Consider the following 17,722-nt stretch of genomic DNA (forward strand, 5'->3'; position numbering starts at 1 on the left):
TTGTAAACTGTGCAAGATGAAAAGTACGGCTGAGGTAATTTTACAGTGCAACAACATTGCAATACTGCTAAACACAAAAGCTGTGTAAACAAAGAATGAGCAGTGGAAAACAGGCAGCGATTGCTGTTTGAGAAACTACTCAGTAGCTCATCTACAATGGCCAGTGCATCTTTTCAGTTTTCTAACGATCTTTGTGAAATGATGGTTTCAACAAACATTCCTTTATATAAAGTACAGCTACCTAGTTTCCAAAAGTTCTTAGAAAACTACACGACTTATCCCATTCTGTCTGAGTCCACGTTAAGAAAGAACTACCTACCTCTTAGAGTGATACAATGAACAAAAGAAGAAATAGTGTGGGCAGTAACAAATTATGGGTGTCCATAGTTGAAACCACCAACGTAGTTGGTAGATATGTGGCAAATGTTACCGTAGGAACCCTTAAACATGACCAGCCCAGAGAAACATATCTGTTGACGTGTGAGGTGTTAGATAAGGTGAAGAACTCCATTGCTGTTGGTTTAAACACTGCAATGAATTTGTTGTGGCCTGCTAAAGTACAACAAGATAATGCACTCATCTTTGTAACGGACGCTGCTCCGTATATGGCAAAAGCAGCGAAAGGTCTTCAAATTCTGTATCCACAAATGGTGCATGTAAATTCTCTTGTGCATGCCCTACATGGGGTGGCTGAATAAATTCATTGCTAACGCCAAAATGATTTTTTCCGAGACTGCGCTTCGAGTTCAGAAATTTTAAAAAGAGGCACCTTCACTACCCTTCTACCCTTACCCCTTCATCCCACTGTAACAAGTTGGAGGACTTGATTTGATATTATAAACTACTATTGCACTAACTACGAGATTGAGCAGATCTTCAATGACTTTCACCAAATTCATTCATCTACAATAAAAAATATACAAGAGTTGTTTTCATCCAGCATATCAAGAATCTTAGCCTACATAATTTCAAATTTCTCTGTGATATCAAAAGCCATCACTTGAATTGAAACAGTGGGCATGGAAATGAATGATGCAATAAGCATTCTGAAAGATACTGAGTGGATTTTCGAAAGCACAGTGTTACGTAGCTGACAAGGTCAGGGAAAAATTATGTGTGCTTGAACGAAATCCAGGATATACAACATTGTGTAAAGTTGTAGACATTCCTTGAGAAAAGTAGCAAAATTCAACGAAAATGAACCAAAAACTTTCCGCTAATGATTTCCTTTTTTCAAGTATGCCCCCGTTACGTCATGTGATGCAGAAAGAAAATCCTTTAAGTTTGACCATCTGAAACTGGATGTTGTTGTCCAGTGTAACGCTACTGAAAATATAATTCTACTCAAAGAGGTACGAATTATTTCATCCGTTATTAACTGTTAAAAGTATTGTTTATTGTTTTACTTTTAGGTTTTAATTTCAGTCTTTTTGATCATAGAAGTCCGAGCCCTAGCAATTACATCTCTCCGCATATGGTTGGCTTCCGAAAGGCATCCGGCCATAAACAGGGCCAAATCCAATTGTGTGACACAGAACACACCCGCAAACCCACAATGGGAAGAAAAAGAAGATGAAGAATTGTTGTCTAATAATTTAGACATGATATTAAATTTTTCCACTCATTCTTACAGCTTTTTCTTTTTCTTCAACTTTACTACTTTGCTACTACTCCTCACATGTTCACCTCATTTTTATTTGTTTCCTCATATAGAGAATACATAAACATACTCCTAATCTTATTTCCTGATCACTAATTCTATTCATGAAAATTTTTTACTAAAATAATAAATCACATAAAAATTAAAATAAGAGAACAATATGAAAGGAAAGAAAATAAGACACAAAATAAAAAGAGTTAACTTAAACATCTGAACTTTATTCTAGTCTCAGAGCCAATGTGAATTTCCAATAAATGGTTGCCTTTTGCAGTCTATATTGTACATTAGACATTTAATACTTCTTTTAAAGGAGTTTATTAACAGAACTTGATAAGGATTCAGCTGTTTCAGTATGTATCATTCGTTTGTGTTTCTAGAAGCTTTAAACTATAATATGTGCTAGCAAGACTGTAGGAGGGAGTGTTGAAGATGTTCTCCCGGAAACTAACCTTGTAGATCAGATATCAAATATGTAATTTACACCATGAAACTTATTTGCAGATCTAATATAAGTTGGTGAAGTTAACAAGAACACCTATCAGGAAGATATGGATCACAAGAAGGGAAAATTCCTATTGTAGTACACATATACAAAGTCATTAAATTGTTAAATATAATAAATGATATTACCACCATATCCAGCAGGATGAACATTATGAACAGCTCTGTGAACGACATCATCGAGTACATAGCTACCGAGGTCCACTGTAGCAACGCTGAGGTATTGTCTCCTGTTAACCTGCTTGTGACAGCTTTCATCCAGCAGGAGCCAGAAGGGCACCAAGGTGAACGCTAATTACACAACCAAGCCAACACCTGCAGCAATGAAAGATGATTGATTCATTGTACACTGACTTAACAACTAGAACTCTCAATATATACCGTATTTACTAATGTATTAGACACCCCCTTGGATTTTTGAGACTAAGAAAATTTAAAAAATTTAAACTCGCATACAACACCCCCCAACGTAATATGTCAGAGAACAACAACAATTCCGGTGAAAATTCAGGATTGGTGGTTCCGCTTCTGGGTGATTTCCGACAAAAGAGTAGCGTTACAAAAATGTTGCAAAGTTTGGGCTGGGAAGAATTGAGAGAAAGAAGAAGAGCTACTCGACTAAGTGGTATGTTGCAGGTTATAAGACAAGTGGTATGTTCCGAGCTGTCGGCGGAGAGATGGCGTGGAATGACATTAGTACAATATAAAAATAAATTTAGAAAGAAATTTACTGCATTTTGTAAATAAACATTGTATTGATAAAGTGGAGGCTTCTATATTATTTTTATATTGTACTAGCAATCAATATGGAAATGAAGCCCATAGATTATGAATGACATTAGTAGACGAAGTTTGAGTGGCATTTATAAAAGTAGGAAAGATCACAATATGAAGATAAAGTTGGAATTCAAGAGGACAAACTGGGGCAAATATTCATTTATAGGAAGGGGAGTTAGGGATTGGAATAACTTACCAAGGGAGACGTTCAATAAAATTCCAATTTCTTAGAAATCATTTAGGAAAAGGCTAGGAAAACAACAGATAGGGAATCTGCCACCCGGGCAACTGCCAGAATTTATCTTAAGAATCTGTGCAACTTTAAAACAAAATTGCTAATTACAACAATAAAAGGGGCAAAAGAATTAAAATCAGATTAAAACAATGCTGAAACACAGAACTACAAACTACGAACATCCCGAACAAATAACATAAAACAGTCTTTCTATATAATGCAAAGACCTCTTATAATTATCATCATAAAACATCATTGAAACATCTGTGAAAGATAAGAATAAGATGTGAGTGATACTAATATATTGAAGGAATGATTCAAAGACAGACAGATAATCATTACACTCTCAAACAACTACAAAAAGGGAGGAGATACCACTCTGGTTTAATGCCATACAACTTCACTTAATACGGCACAGGACATCATGACTCATCTTTTAATGTAAACAACAGGATTTTAGATATGGCAAGCTGTAATCTCTACACTTCCGTCCAAGCCTCAACTGAATCTACACTACTTTAATGTTTTGCTTTTTACAGATGTAAATTGTTTCTTATTCTTCGTGTACATATGGTGACAAAAATCTTCTAAACGAGAAATTGGTGTTTTTAAAGTGTAACTCGTATCACAATTCAATCCAATGAGTTTTTAATATAATGTACAGTTATGGACAATAAGATTTAATTATAGCAGACAAACTGAAGAATCAAGAAGCAGTGCAAGCCATAAACTCAAACATTTACAAGCATGAAAATGTTTTACGTATATGTTGTTTTTAGGTATACTTATAAGTTAGTTTTTTCAAGAATATTCACTTCTCATAGATGTACATTCACGCATGTCACATAGATAAATGATAACACATACTTAATTTCCAATTTGACGAATGCCCTACTCATGAGTACAACCTGACATGTTATTGTCACATGATATTCCTTTTTAGATATGGTAATGTTTGCAATTGCATGATGCGTTATATGTATGTGTGTGTTCAGCTGAGGATGAAACCAGTCCTGTATTTTTAATAATAACAATAAGCAAGTATTGATTAGGTGGAATTCTTCTCCTCTTTGCATTTATATCTAAATTAACCAAACAAAAGTTAATCACAACTACAGATGGAGAAAATCATTTAAATACCAATATATTGTTATTGCAATATACTGAAAACCTATTCTTGATAACATATATTGTAACGATATAGATATATCGCACACGATAGGCAATTCATTCCTAATACCGATATACTTAGAAGGAACATCCTGCTTAAATCAAATTATGGTGTTGGTAAGGTGAGCTTAAAAAATACAATAGAAAATAGTTCAGTGAACACTACATGGATCTGTATTGGGCCATTGATTCAGGAGCAAGATTCAGAGATTTAATGTTATATAAGATTCAATCTAGGACACAAATGTAATGCCCCCTTCTACCTAACATGTTTAAACATAATCATAAGAGATTATTATGCCTTTCAGCGTTCAATCTGCAAGCCTCTGAGAATTTACTAAATGTCGCCACAATCCTCGATTTGCAACTAGTGTTGTGGCCTCATTTAGTTCTATACCTCTTATCTTTAAATCGTAGGAAACAGAGTCTAACCATCGTCGTCTTGGTCTCCCTCTACTTCTTTTACCCTCCATAACAGAGTCCATTATTTTCCTAGGTAACCTATCCTCCTCCATTCGCCTCACATGACTCCACCACCGAAGCCGGTTTATGCGTACAGCTTCATCCATCGAGTTAATTCCTAAATTAGCCTTTATCTCCTCATTCCGAGTACCCTCCTGCCATTGTTCCCACCTGTTTATACCAACAATCATTCTTGCTACTTTCATGTCTGTTACCTCTAACTTATGAATAAGATATCCTGAGTCCACCCAGCTTTCGCTCCCGTAAAGCAAAGTTGGTCTGAAAACAGACCGATGTAAAGATAGTTTCGTCTGGGAGCTGACTTCCTTCTTACAGAATACTGCTGATCGCAACTGCAAGCTCACTGCATTAGCTTTACTACACCTTGATTCAATCTCACTTACTATATTGCCATCCTGGGAAAACACACAACCTAAATACTTGAATTTATCGACCTGTTCTAGCTTTGTATCACAATCTGACATTCAATTCTGTTGAATTTCTTACCTACTGACATCAATTTAGTCTTCGAGAGGCTAATTTTCATACTATACTCATTGCACCTATTTTCAAGTTCCAAGATATTAGACTGCAGGCTTTCGGCACAGTCTGCCATTAAAACCAGGTCGTCAGCATAGGCCAAAGTGCTTACTACATTTCCACCTAACTGAATCCCTCCCTGCCATTTTATACCTTTTAGCATATGATCCATGTAAACTACAAACAGCAAAGGTGAAAGATAACAGCCTTGTCTAACTCCTGTAAGTACCCTGAACCAAGAACTCATTCTACCATCAATTCTCACTGAAGCCCAATTGTCAACATAAATGCCTTTGATTGATTTTAATAATCTACCTTTAATTCCATAGTCCCCCAGTATAGCGAACATCTTTTCCCTCGGTACCCTGTCATATGCTTTCTCTAGATCTACGAAACAAACACAACTGTCTATTCCTTTTAAACATAAGGAAACAATATTTTTTTTGCTATTTGCTTTACGTCGCACAGACACAGATAGGTCTTATGGCGACGATGGGATAGGAAAGGCCTAGGAATGGGAAGGGATCGGCCGTGGCCTTAAGGTACAGCCCCAGCATTTGCCTGGTGTGAAAATGGGAAACCACGGAAAACCCTCTTCAGGGCTGCCGACAGTGGGGTTCGAACCCACTATCTCCCGGATGAAAGCTCACAGCTGCGCGCTCCTAACTGCACGGCCAACTTGCCCGGTGAAACAGAATTTAGAACGTTGCAAGTTTTAACAAATTTCACACTTGATTTGATCCGGGTTCGCGTTTAAGAACAACTTGTCCTACAAAGCATATCACTTTCAAAAATCTCTGTAGCATACAGAATGTATGCCCTAAATGCAGATCAGTATTGATTGATTGATTGATTGATTGATTGATTTATATAAATATCTGTATTTTAAAAGAATTTACTTATAACATTATTATTTGAATTATTTTTAGAAATATTAATATATTTTTTTAAACCGCTATGTCAGAAATTTAGGTTATTACTACCGGTATCATTAATATTTATGGTTTAGTCTTTTCACCAGAATAGTTCTGGGACCACCATTTGATGAATGTACAATATTCTTTTTATTTCTATTTTTTTAGGGTCTACTATGCACAACGTTAAGCACAATTCATTTCTGATTCTTCTTACGATCAGCCTAGTAATTCTTTATCCTTTCGGATTGGGGTTCTTTACGCTCTTGTGACCAGGTGTTGCTGGGTTCGTTTCCTACTGTGTGATCTTAGTTGATTTTGATTATTATTATTATTATTATTATTATTATTATTATTATTAAAAATTATACATTTATGGAAAAGCAGATATATTGTGCAAAAAATTGAATCAAAATTTCGATATCGATATATCGAAACGAAAATATTGGTATTACATAAAAACCAATATATCATTCCCACCCCTAGTCACAACCACATATTTTCATACAGAGGGCGTAACATGTCGTACGGTGTAATTAGTGGGAAAACATGAGATTCTTGCCAGTCTTCCACACTTGCCCATTTGATGAAAGGTAATGCCTCCTTAGAACATTTTACTCGATCTATAACACTTCCTCCTGATTCCGTTATAGGTACGACAAGTTACCCATTTCATCCCCTGGCACCACCTGTTCACAATAATATACAGTTCTTCAATACCAAATAGTTTTAGTTATTTTTTTCCACATCTATTATAACCTTCATTTTGTCTTGTTTTCGTTTTTAACTACCAGTTCCTCTGCCTCTTTACAATACACTGATTTTCAGTCTGCAATCCTCGCAACAGCACAATTTCTATGTCCTCATACACATTCCTTAAACTACAGTAAAATCGAGTTTTACGTGCCCACTTTGAAGGAATTCGGACTTTTAACGAAGATTTTTGTAAGGCCTAGCCAAATCGCAATGAACCCTGACATAAGGAAAGGTCCACTTTTAAGGAATATATTTCACATAAATTACGATCGCACATCCCGTTGTACTGTAGCAATAAGATACTTTTTCCTAAACTTGTTTTAAATGTTAATTAACTTCCGTTTTCACATAATCTCAGCCCGAATTTAACACCTTAAATGAAAGCACTCCTTTAGTGATGTGTGGAACCACGATAAATTGGCGCAGCCTCTTGAAATCACTGTTACCAGCAAGCAGCAGTCACTGTTATGCTAGATGCCATTGGTTAATTATGTTCATTGAACTGTACAGTAGGTAGTACTGCAATGACGGCTGTATGGGAGCGAAGTGCGATTTCTGGTGAAACTAGGAGTACGGCCTACAGGCATGACTTATGTACGCGTACATGCCACGAGACACGAGTAACTTCACCAAATATAAACATTTAGGTGGAAGGTCTCTTGCAAATTTCACGTCATTTAGAGCGAAAGATATATTTCATAAGATTAAAATCAATTTGAAACTGAAAGGGCTATGGATAATGAACAAAATGTATTCTAGCAAAAATGATGGAGTAAGTAGAATGTCGTGCCTTCCATGGCTTACGCTGGCTGACCCGTCATCGAGAGACCCCAAGTGTAAGTGTACGAAACGTAGAGTTGTTCAAGCTCTACAAAAAAGTCCGCGAGGGCATGTACTTATCTCTAATTATTTGCCCGTTAGAGTGACTTTAGTTCATAGTCTGTGGTAAAAGAATAACACTTTTCAAATAAATAAATAAATAAATAAATAAATAAATAAATAAATAAATAAATAGAGATTTTTCCCAAATTTTACATCCAAGTACAGTAGAACCTCAATAATTCGAAATCGGTTAATTTAAAATCCCAGAAGTGAAGCTTCCACGGTGTGAAGAATTATTTAATTTATTTTCCGGGTTGAACCGTGTTGTACTTGTACGCATATCACGTACAGTTTGCCGACGTTTCGAATACATTGCAGTATTCTTTGTCAAGGCGACTGAAATACCCCTACTCGATCCGAGGTAATCAGTCTCCCAGGCAGAATTACACTACTAGAGTCTGCCTGGGAGACTGATTACCTCGGATCGAGTAGGGGTATTTCAGTCGCCTTGACAAAGAATACTGCAATGTATTCGAAACGTCGGCAAACTGTACGTGATATGCGTACAAGTACAACACGGTTCAACCCGGAAAATAAATTAAATAATTCAAAATCCCGCCTAATTCGAAGAAGCACTCGTTCCCGGAAACATGAGATACAGTTTTACATGTTATTTAAATTGTTTAATTCGAAAAACGGATAATTCGTAATTCAAAGTACAATGTCTGCCCTATTACCGAAAATTCAGACTTTTAATTCGAAACTGCTTTTATATTTTACAACAGTAGTATGTTACAGAGTAATTTCAACTCGAAATTTTCCGCGTCATAATAGAACGCGTGTTCCGGAACGTGGAGGGGTAGCTTTTCGCACTTACACTCACTTCGGTGGGTCTACAGTGCGCTTCATGATTGCTAAGTTGAATGAAATAGGAATTCTTTTATATTCAACCTTTTAAGGAACGCCGTAATATCACGCAACAGGCAGTGTGCGGAAAAACGGAATCCGGAACACTGGCGATGCAGACAGTTGACGAAAAACGTGGCTCATATAATAAATTCGCAGACACCGAACAATATTGTCATTGCCGATGAAATTGCATTCCTTTATTTTAATCCGTGCCCAAACGGTCTAATGGTTTTAAAGGAGAAAGTGCCAGCCGGAGAATCGTACAAGGGTGGGGGATGGGGGTCATTCTAGTGCGTTGCAACGCACAAGGAAGCGAGGAACTTTATCCCCTCGTCATAGGAAAGTTCTATAGGCCACAATGTTTTAGGGGCGTCGGGCACTTTCCATGCCAGTACCAAGCATCTAAAAATGCAAACAGTACAGAAGTCCAAAAAATAATGCATTTGCACAGGAGAACCAGCATAATTTATCCTCGTCTTTGAATTGTGTGATTTTTTTTTTCTTTCGTTGAGTGAGGTTATGTTTGTCAGTGATTTATCCAAGTGCATTATTTGAACATTGTAAAGGCACCTTCTTGGATACATTGCGGAAATAGTTTTTTCCATGGCATTTGAAAGGTTTAAACTGTGAATCGAGGTGATTGTATGTATTAATGGGTCTTAGAATACTTTGTGATGCGGCAAGTGTTTACATTTCTGAAGTACGAGAGAAGTGCCATCGCGGGAAATCGTACAAGGATAGAGTCATAGGGAAGTTCGATTTTAAGGGCATCGGGTACTTTCTGTGTAAATACAAGGCATCTAAAATGCATACAGTATAGTAATCCAATGAATAAAGCACTTGCACATGGGAGCCAGCATAGATTTCTCCTCGTCTTTGAATCATGGTTTTTTTTTTCCCCCCTTTCATTGCGTGAGGTTATGTTTGCCAGTGAGATATCCAAGTGCATTATTTGAATACTGTAAATGCACCTTCTTGGATACATTTTGGAAATAGTTATTTTTTTCATGGCATTTGAAAGGTATAAACTGTGAATCAAGGTTAACTGCATGCAATAATGGGTCTTAGAATATTTTGTAACGTGGCAAGGGTTGGTACTTCTGAATTGCGAATTGGTGGTTAATTCGAAATCACGTAATTCGAAGTCCGATTTTTGAGTCCCAATGACTTTGAATTAACGAAGTTTTACTGTAAAGTGTTTAACCTCCTCTAGGACTCGTTAAGAATTAAAATAATCTTTAAAGTACATAATTTGCGGGAACGATTTGGCGGTTAGGACCGTTTTGGTCAGGGTAGGTCGCTAGTTAACCTTAAATTTTCCATGAAAATGATTAATTTCATATCGTACATCAAGCCTGCAACATTTCTACCATCATATTTTACAGCAATAATAATAATAATAATAATAATAATAATAATAATAATAATAATAATAATGTATAAATAATCCCAGAATGAAATTAAATATCCTTATGTCCAGTCATTAACTGAAAAAGGAAAATCTTCACTAATGATAGATCAATGGCTATGTCTCCAGTGAGGTCAGCTGCCTTAACACGTTCAGTACCTGCTTCTGAGCGGGACACTCGAATGCCTGGACCAGCCATTTTCATGCCCGGCCCTCTTGACGTGCATCACTTAATACAATTTACAATTACTCCTAAATTATAAACGTTAGAAAAATGATACTTTGTGCTTAGCTCTAGTAAATATTTAGGGTGTGATATCTGGTGTCACAGGTTTCAAAATACATCTAATTTTATACAGCCTATCTGTATTTTCGTCATAATGATTACTGTCACCGAAGTGAAGAAATGAAAGAATATGAAGGAAGCGTATTCGGAACATTGTATTAGACAATATCGGAGTATGAAAAACAGGGTCTTTGGTCCAGTACATTTTTATATCAGGATTTTGGACTAATCGGTTTCCACGATTGCATGATCGAATTCTTTGTGAAAGGCCGGGGCACCGTACTTATCACTTGACTCGCGTATAGATCGGTCTGCTCACACACATACTGATAAAATTAGTCATTCATGAAAATACTCACGTAAATCAAAATATCCTGCTTATTTTCTATATGAAGGTTTATACCTGAATTCTCTGTAAATGGTGAAACGGGTGGACAATAACTAGGATGATATGTATCAGGCACTTCATTTCTCTATAGGCCTATCGGATTCGGGAATCGGAATTTCCTTGTCACTCTCACTTTCACTATCTGAGTCTCTTTCAGGAATAAGTTCATCACCAGAATAATCATTGTGAACAATATCTAATAATTTATCTTCCGTAAGAAACTTTGTTTTATAAGCCATTATACTACACTCGGTAAGAACGGCACGCACTGCATTGGAATCTCAAGTACCGTCTTGACGCGCGAGGAAGTGCTAAGATATTCCCGCTAAAACAGCTAAGATAAACATGAGCCCACTCAACGCAAGGGTTATCTCAAAAAGGTCAACCAACTTCCTGCTACAACCAGTAACGCTGACTAAGGTGTAAGAATGCATAGATGACTAATATAAACAGCATTGCTTCGCGCGGAATATTAAATGTCTTACGCCGTCCACGGCCCGCAGCATAGGAGCACGCTTAAACGTCTTACGCCGTCCACGGTCCGCAATGAGTTAACCTATAGCCACAGCACTGTTACACCGGCTAGCCATTTCTGCCTCGCAGCACCAATCACTGCTTAGGAATCACGCGAAGGGCATAGACTGAAGAATATCTCCAGCTTCATTCGCCGTTTTTGTTCCTGTGTTGCAAGTTGTGCTACGAATTACATTTGTGTCTACGATCAAGAGTTGTACTGTGAGTTACGGTGGACTACGTTCATTATGGCTGCTAAACATAAGAAGCTGACTCTTCAACAAAAGATCGACATCATTAGTGATTTTGGAAGGCATAGCCAAGTACCTTTGTCACAGACGGCAAAAAAATATGATACCAATATAAATGGTCCGTTATTGGACATTATAAATTTTCCAGCTAACTCATTCCTGGTTGCCAGCGTTTCGCCCTCATGTGCGAAAATATGACCCGGCACCCTCTATGCTGTTTGGCATCATGAAACAGAAGGAAGCAATTCTGACTGCGGAAGTGCAGTGCAGTTCTAGGGCAAAAATACGGAAGAATATTCGTTCTTCGCCGTACGAGGAACTTCAAAACATTTTAATGAAATGGTTCAAGGGAGAAAGGCGTGGGAACGCTCCAAATGACGGGAACATACCCAAATAAAAACCTCGAGAATTCGCACTTAAGCTGGGTGTTTGGTCAAGTTCCAAGCTTCTAATGGCTGGTGTGATCATTTTAAAAAACAGCACAATCTTTCATTCCAAGACATGAGCGGCAAGAGAGTGGAAATTAATGACAATACAGTTGTGTACTGGAAAAAAATATGTTACCTCGACTTCTTGAAGGATATGATACCAAGGATATTTTTAAAGCCAATGAAACGGAGTGTTATACAATTTGCTCCAGTCCACGATATATGCTTTTCACGGAGAAAAATGCCACGGAGGGAAAAAAAAAACAGTAAAGAAAAGACTGACAGCGTTGTTATGTGTTAACAGCAACGGGAGTGAAAAATTACCCCCACTAATAATTGGAAAATTTAAGAAGCCAAGACGCTTCAAGAACACCCGTACACTCCTATATAAATATGATTTTCATAAACGTGAATGGATGACATCGGAGATATTTCTAAAACTTTTATGAAGCTTGGATGCTAAGGTGGGATCGCCAGAGAGGAAGATAGTGCTGGTGATAGACGTTCAGCTCATCTTTCAGACACATCTTTCCTGCGGAATATCAAAGTGGTTTTCTTTCTTCCTAACTGCACCAGTCAACTGCAGCCTTTGGACCTTGGCATTATTCATTCCGTGAAAGTTAAGTATAAGAAGGCCCTGGTTCAAAGAGCTATATTCCTTTCCTCAAAAGAAATGAGGAAATGAAATTGAATACAGTCGAAACTGGTTAAGACATCCCTCTCTAGCGCATTTCCCTGGTTATTACATCATTATTTTGAAGTCCCAATCCATGCCATTTTAGATACAAGTTAAAGAAACCTGGATAGCCCATTTACATCACTCTTTAGTACGTTCGTAATATTCCCATCATAAGATATTTAAATTAGCGTTCCCAGCCAAGTTGCGCACACAATGCACCAGCGGCAACTGGCCTAGGGGAGGTTTTGGTAGAGAACTTTGTTTTACGGCCCTAGCATGTCAACCAACAGCAGCAGGGAGCGGCAGTCTCAAGCCAGTCTTTGATGTTGGCGTGTGTTTGTTTGGATCATGCAACAGTAGCTCGTGTGATGTGTTGGTGCTTAATTTTATGATCATAAATGCGTTGTGTAACAACGTACGGAAAGTAGCCTGTTGTTGCTAGGGGGCTTTACGTTGCACCGACACAGATAGGTCTTATGGCGACGATGGGATAGGAAAGGCCTAGGAGTTGGAAGGAAGCGGCCGTGGCCTTAATTAAGGTACAGCCCCAGCATTTGCCTGGTGTGAAAATGGGAAACCACGGAAAACCATTTTCAGGGCTGCCGATAGTGGGATTCGAACCTACTATTTCCTGGATGCAAGCTCACAGCCTCGCACCTCTACGCGCACGGCCAACTCGCCTGGTGAAAGTAAGCCTACTGTACGTACGTATACAGTTGACGTGTTGGTGCTTAATTTATGTCCTATTAAATACATGCTAAAGAAACCTCGATAGCATATTTACATTGCTCTTTAGCATGTTCGTAATATTCCCACCGTAAGAAATTTTGGTAGAGAACTTAATTTCATTACCCTAGCGTGTCAGCCTATAGTTGCAGGAAGCGTCAGTCACGAATGAAGAGGTGTTTTATGACACAAATAAAAAGATGGCAGGATCAATTAATACTTCGTTTACAAATGATGAAAAATTAATGTTTATAGAGAAAGCGGATGCTAATTCACACATGAAACGTGTGCAAATATCCCAGATGTTGGACATTCCTACGATAATTTTAAACATAATTGTAAGCGACTTGCACAGTTCGCGTCTCTAAAAACGTTTTTCCTTTATGTTTTCCTATGTTGGTGTAGTTAAAATGTATTATTTCATGAGTTATAATTGTAAACACTTGTTTCTTTGTTTTCATCATAATTTTACGTTCAAACCTAACCTTAAATTTAACAGCGTAATTGTTTTTCATTTTTTAGCACGTTCCCTCTATAGGACATTATCCTTTTTTCGGTCCCCACAAAAACGTTTTAACCACTTTTGACTGTATACTTCAAGCCATGCGTATGTTTGTAGCAGCACAGCACAATGGACACTATTCAAAACTGCTTTGGCCATGCAGGTTTTGGTGCCATTTCAGAAGTTTTTAATGAAGATGACACTACCGATGTCATTACGGGGCTGTATCAAAGGACTCGATTGCCATAACATTAGAAGAATTTGTTACTTGTGATGATGATGATGATGATGATGATGATGATGATATCCTAACCTCAGCACCACGGATGGATGTTGGAGACTTTTGTGACGATGCACAAAGACAAAATACAGAAGAGGAGGAAGAGTATCCAGCAGAACGAACTGTTGGGGCAGCAGTGGACAGAGTCCTGCAGAGAGGCCCACCATGCAGCACTTCAAACCCACGGGCTCAGGCAGCCCAGCCCATGCAGTGTCGTTTCCTTCTGACATGGCCGCTTACTGGCCCATAGCACTGGTCTCATACAACCCATTGCAGTTCACCGCACTGGGCGGGTTCAGTAGAATAACCTTGAACACTTCCCCGCAATAACACGTGCGAAATCTACACTTCTATTCGGATCACTCACTATACGAATTCCCGTACGCTAACGACGTATTCTAAAGTAGGCTAATAGTATTTTGAAATAAAATTATAGAGATCTCTCCTGCATTGTAATAATAATATTAATAATAATTAAAAACACAAGCAAACTTTATTATAAATGAATATTCATCTGCATTTGACATCAAGTTAACTGAAAATGAATCTTAATAACACAAAGCACATTCATACGACTTCATTCACGTCTAACTCAAAATAAAATACAAACTGAAATGATGTGCAATATGCCAACAACAAAAACAAACCTGAACATAGCTTTTATTTAGTGTGCGTAGTTTATTGGTCATTGATAATGGTGGTGGAAATGGATTACTGTGAAAGAAAAGAAGAGCATCAACATTGTCTGGGTGTAGAAGAGACCGTGGTGCGTTGAGAATGAAGCCCGCTGAACTGAAATGTTCTCTGAAGCTTAACTTGATGCTTGAATACATAATACTTTCTTAGCTATCTGGTAAAGTTTTGGATAGTTTTGTCCATTTCTTTTGTAATAGGATGCTATATCTTCTTCAATTCCTCATTCTGCTTTAAATATCTTTCCAGCTCATCTGTTGAAATAGAGCCATCATCAATGTCAGTCCACAAAGCACACTTCATTACTTTGTCAGGTTGTGGCATAGTCGTGGAGTCTGATGATTCTGAAACATAAGAATGCTCGTCATTCATGCAAACATCGTTCATCGTAAGTATCTTTTTATCTAATCACGAAAAGACAAAATCAGTCCGACTCCTTTAATGTGATACCAATATAAATGGTCCGTTATTGGACATTATAAATTTTCCAGCTAACTCATTCCTGGTTGCCAGCGTTTCGCCCCCGTGTGCTAGGCTGGGCTCATAGTTGGTACCTAGCACATCTACCAAGATGCATGGCTAGTGCATACCGTGGAGGCCACTGCATAGGCTAATTGTAGCCACCGGCAGTGCCAATGCACTGTGAGAGACTGTCTCACTACCAAGAATTGATGCCTGCTTGGCCATCATCATCATCATCATCCTTTAATGTGTACCTAAAGTTCACCGCAGATCGTACAGCACACAAAATTAAAGTCTTTCCCATCACTGTTAATTACAGGCTTGAATACCGACCAAATAAGACTTTTAAGTTTACGATCCGGTTCAGAAGTCTTGTATTGTGCGGTTTCTAGTTTGTTTGTTTCTTCTTCTTTTTACTTCACTTTGTCACGGTTTCTTTTCTTTTGGAACTACAGTCCACATTTGTTTCCGATAACAGGATAGACGGGGAAGTCAACTGTAAACTTCAGCAAACGTGATTGTCTCCACCCAACCGTAATGCAACGCACTCCGCTGACATGCAGTACACTGTAGACATTGAAGCAGTCAGCCAATAGAACTACCACAGCGCTGTCCTTGGATCACCGCATACGAATAACATAGCGCTGCCCAGACTGGCCCGTGCGATGATGTCACGTGCTTCGTATATTCGAGCATTCCAAAGCCCATTGCGGTCTATTGCAGAAGCAGCTCATGAGCTGGGCCGCGTTGCAGGACTCTGGCAGTGGAAGGACTGGATATTGTCTGCCGGTACTTCTCCTCCTTCAACGTTGATGAAGACCTCATCAACAGTCATAACCAAACTGAGAGAAAACTTCTTTCTGTGAGACGTCTGGGCAAGAAGAAGCAAACCACTACTGGACTACTTCAGAAAGTGAACACTGATATGCTTATTCTCATGGTTCCATGGTCTATTTTTCACAATTCCCTTTAAAAATCATGTTAGGCCTCTGTTCCTTCAATTTAAAATTGCAAGTCAGTAATATCTATTTCTCTCTTTCTTGCTGCAGGTTGTGCTCCAAAAGGTCCACTAAGGAATTTGTTAAGTCTGCTGTTTTGTAAATTCATTTATTATTTCTTGACATAACATTAGTTTTAAAGACCTCACCTTGCTATACGTTTTAAAATCTTCAACAAGGACTTCATATCTTTGTGAGAGCCCTGGGACCACTACAGTAGCTGTGAAGGCCCTTCAGAAACTCTGATAAGCAGTGGCAAAAGGGGCTCTGGTTCAGTTGCAGCAGGTCGTTATGCACGGTTCGGTACGAAAATGGGGGGGAGAAAGGAATGTAAATAGCAATATTGTGTAATATTTTTTTAATTTCTTGTGATATATAGCCTATTTTCTTTGAACTTCCTTTTAAGGAAACCCCTTTTTATGGAAGAAATATCAAATCCCCCTGAGATTTGTTAAAAAGGGGTTCTACTCTATTTATTAATATTGCAAACTCAGGGGAAAAATTTTTATCTGTAAATGGAGAGCCTTTAGGAGGGCTGTAGACAAAACTGGAACGCAGGTTTATTTCTCCGTTCTGAGTCATCTTGGTTTCTATCCAAAGTACTTCTTCCATTTCTGTCTTTTTTGCTTTACGTCGCACCGACACAGATAGGTCTTATGGCGATGATTATTTCTGTTTCTATGAGTTCAATTCTCTTCTGTATTTTCTCCTTTTTCAAGGTTGGTATTCCTTTCTTAATATTTGCTTTACATTTCACTAACTACTTTTAAGATTTTCGGACACGCTGATGTGCCAGAATTTAATCCCACAGAAGATTTTATGTGCCAGTAAATCTACTGAGACGAGGCTGACGTATCTGAGCACCTTCAAATACCACCGGACTGAGCCAGGAACGAACCTGCCACATTGGGGTCAGAAGACAGTTCCTCAACCGTCTGAGCCACTCAGCCTGGCAGTTAGTATTCCACCAGGATATCTCCCTGTATGACTTCTCCTATCCCTCACCTTGCTACACGTTTTAAAATCTTCAACAAGGACTTCATATTCTTGTGATGGCCCTGGGACCGCTACGGTAGCTGTGAAGGCCCTTCAGAAACTCTGATAAGCAGTGGCAAAAGGGGACTCTGGTTAAGACGCAGCAGGTCATTATGCACGTTAGGTACCAAAATGGGGGGAGAAAGCAATGTACATTTAAATCTTATAGCAATATTATGTAGTATTTATGAAGTGATTCCACATACCGTGTATGAGTTGAATGTGTGTGTAAGTACAGAAGACATGTGTAGAATTTTGTAAATAATATAAATTTATTAAGGTTGAGCTGTGTGTTTAACAGGAAAAAATGTTAATGTAAATTGTAAA

General features: G+C 38.2%; 1 long non-coding RNA gene across 6 annotated transcripts in view; it reads right to left on the bottom strand.

Annotated features, from left to right (window-relative positions):
• LOC136863202 (uncharacterized) overlaps window positions 1-17,722 on the bottom strand; it is a 165,066-nt gene that overhangs the window by 118,957 nt on the left and 28,387 nt on the right. For 5 of the 6 annotated variants that reach the window (XR_011017780.1, XR_010859169.2, XR_010859172.2 and 2 more), the window contains exon 3: window positions 2,291-2,476. This is a non-coding gene — a long non-coding RNA (uncharacterized lncRNA). The remainder of the gene's footprint in view (window positions 1-2,290; window positions 2,477-17,722) is intronic. The other variant, XR_010859170.2, reaches the window with a different exon arrangement.

Source organism: Anabrus simplex, chromosome 2 (assembly GCF_040414725.1).
Source record: "Anabrus simplex isolate iqAnaSimp1 chromosome 2, ASM4041472v1, whole genome shotgun sequence".
Classification (NCBI taxonomy): domain Eukaryota; kingdom Metazoa; phylum Arthropoda; class Insecta; order Orthoptera; family Tettigoniidae; genus Anabrus; species Anabrus simplex.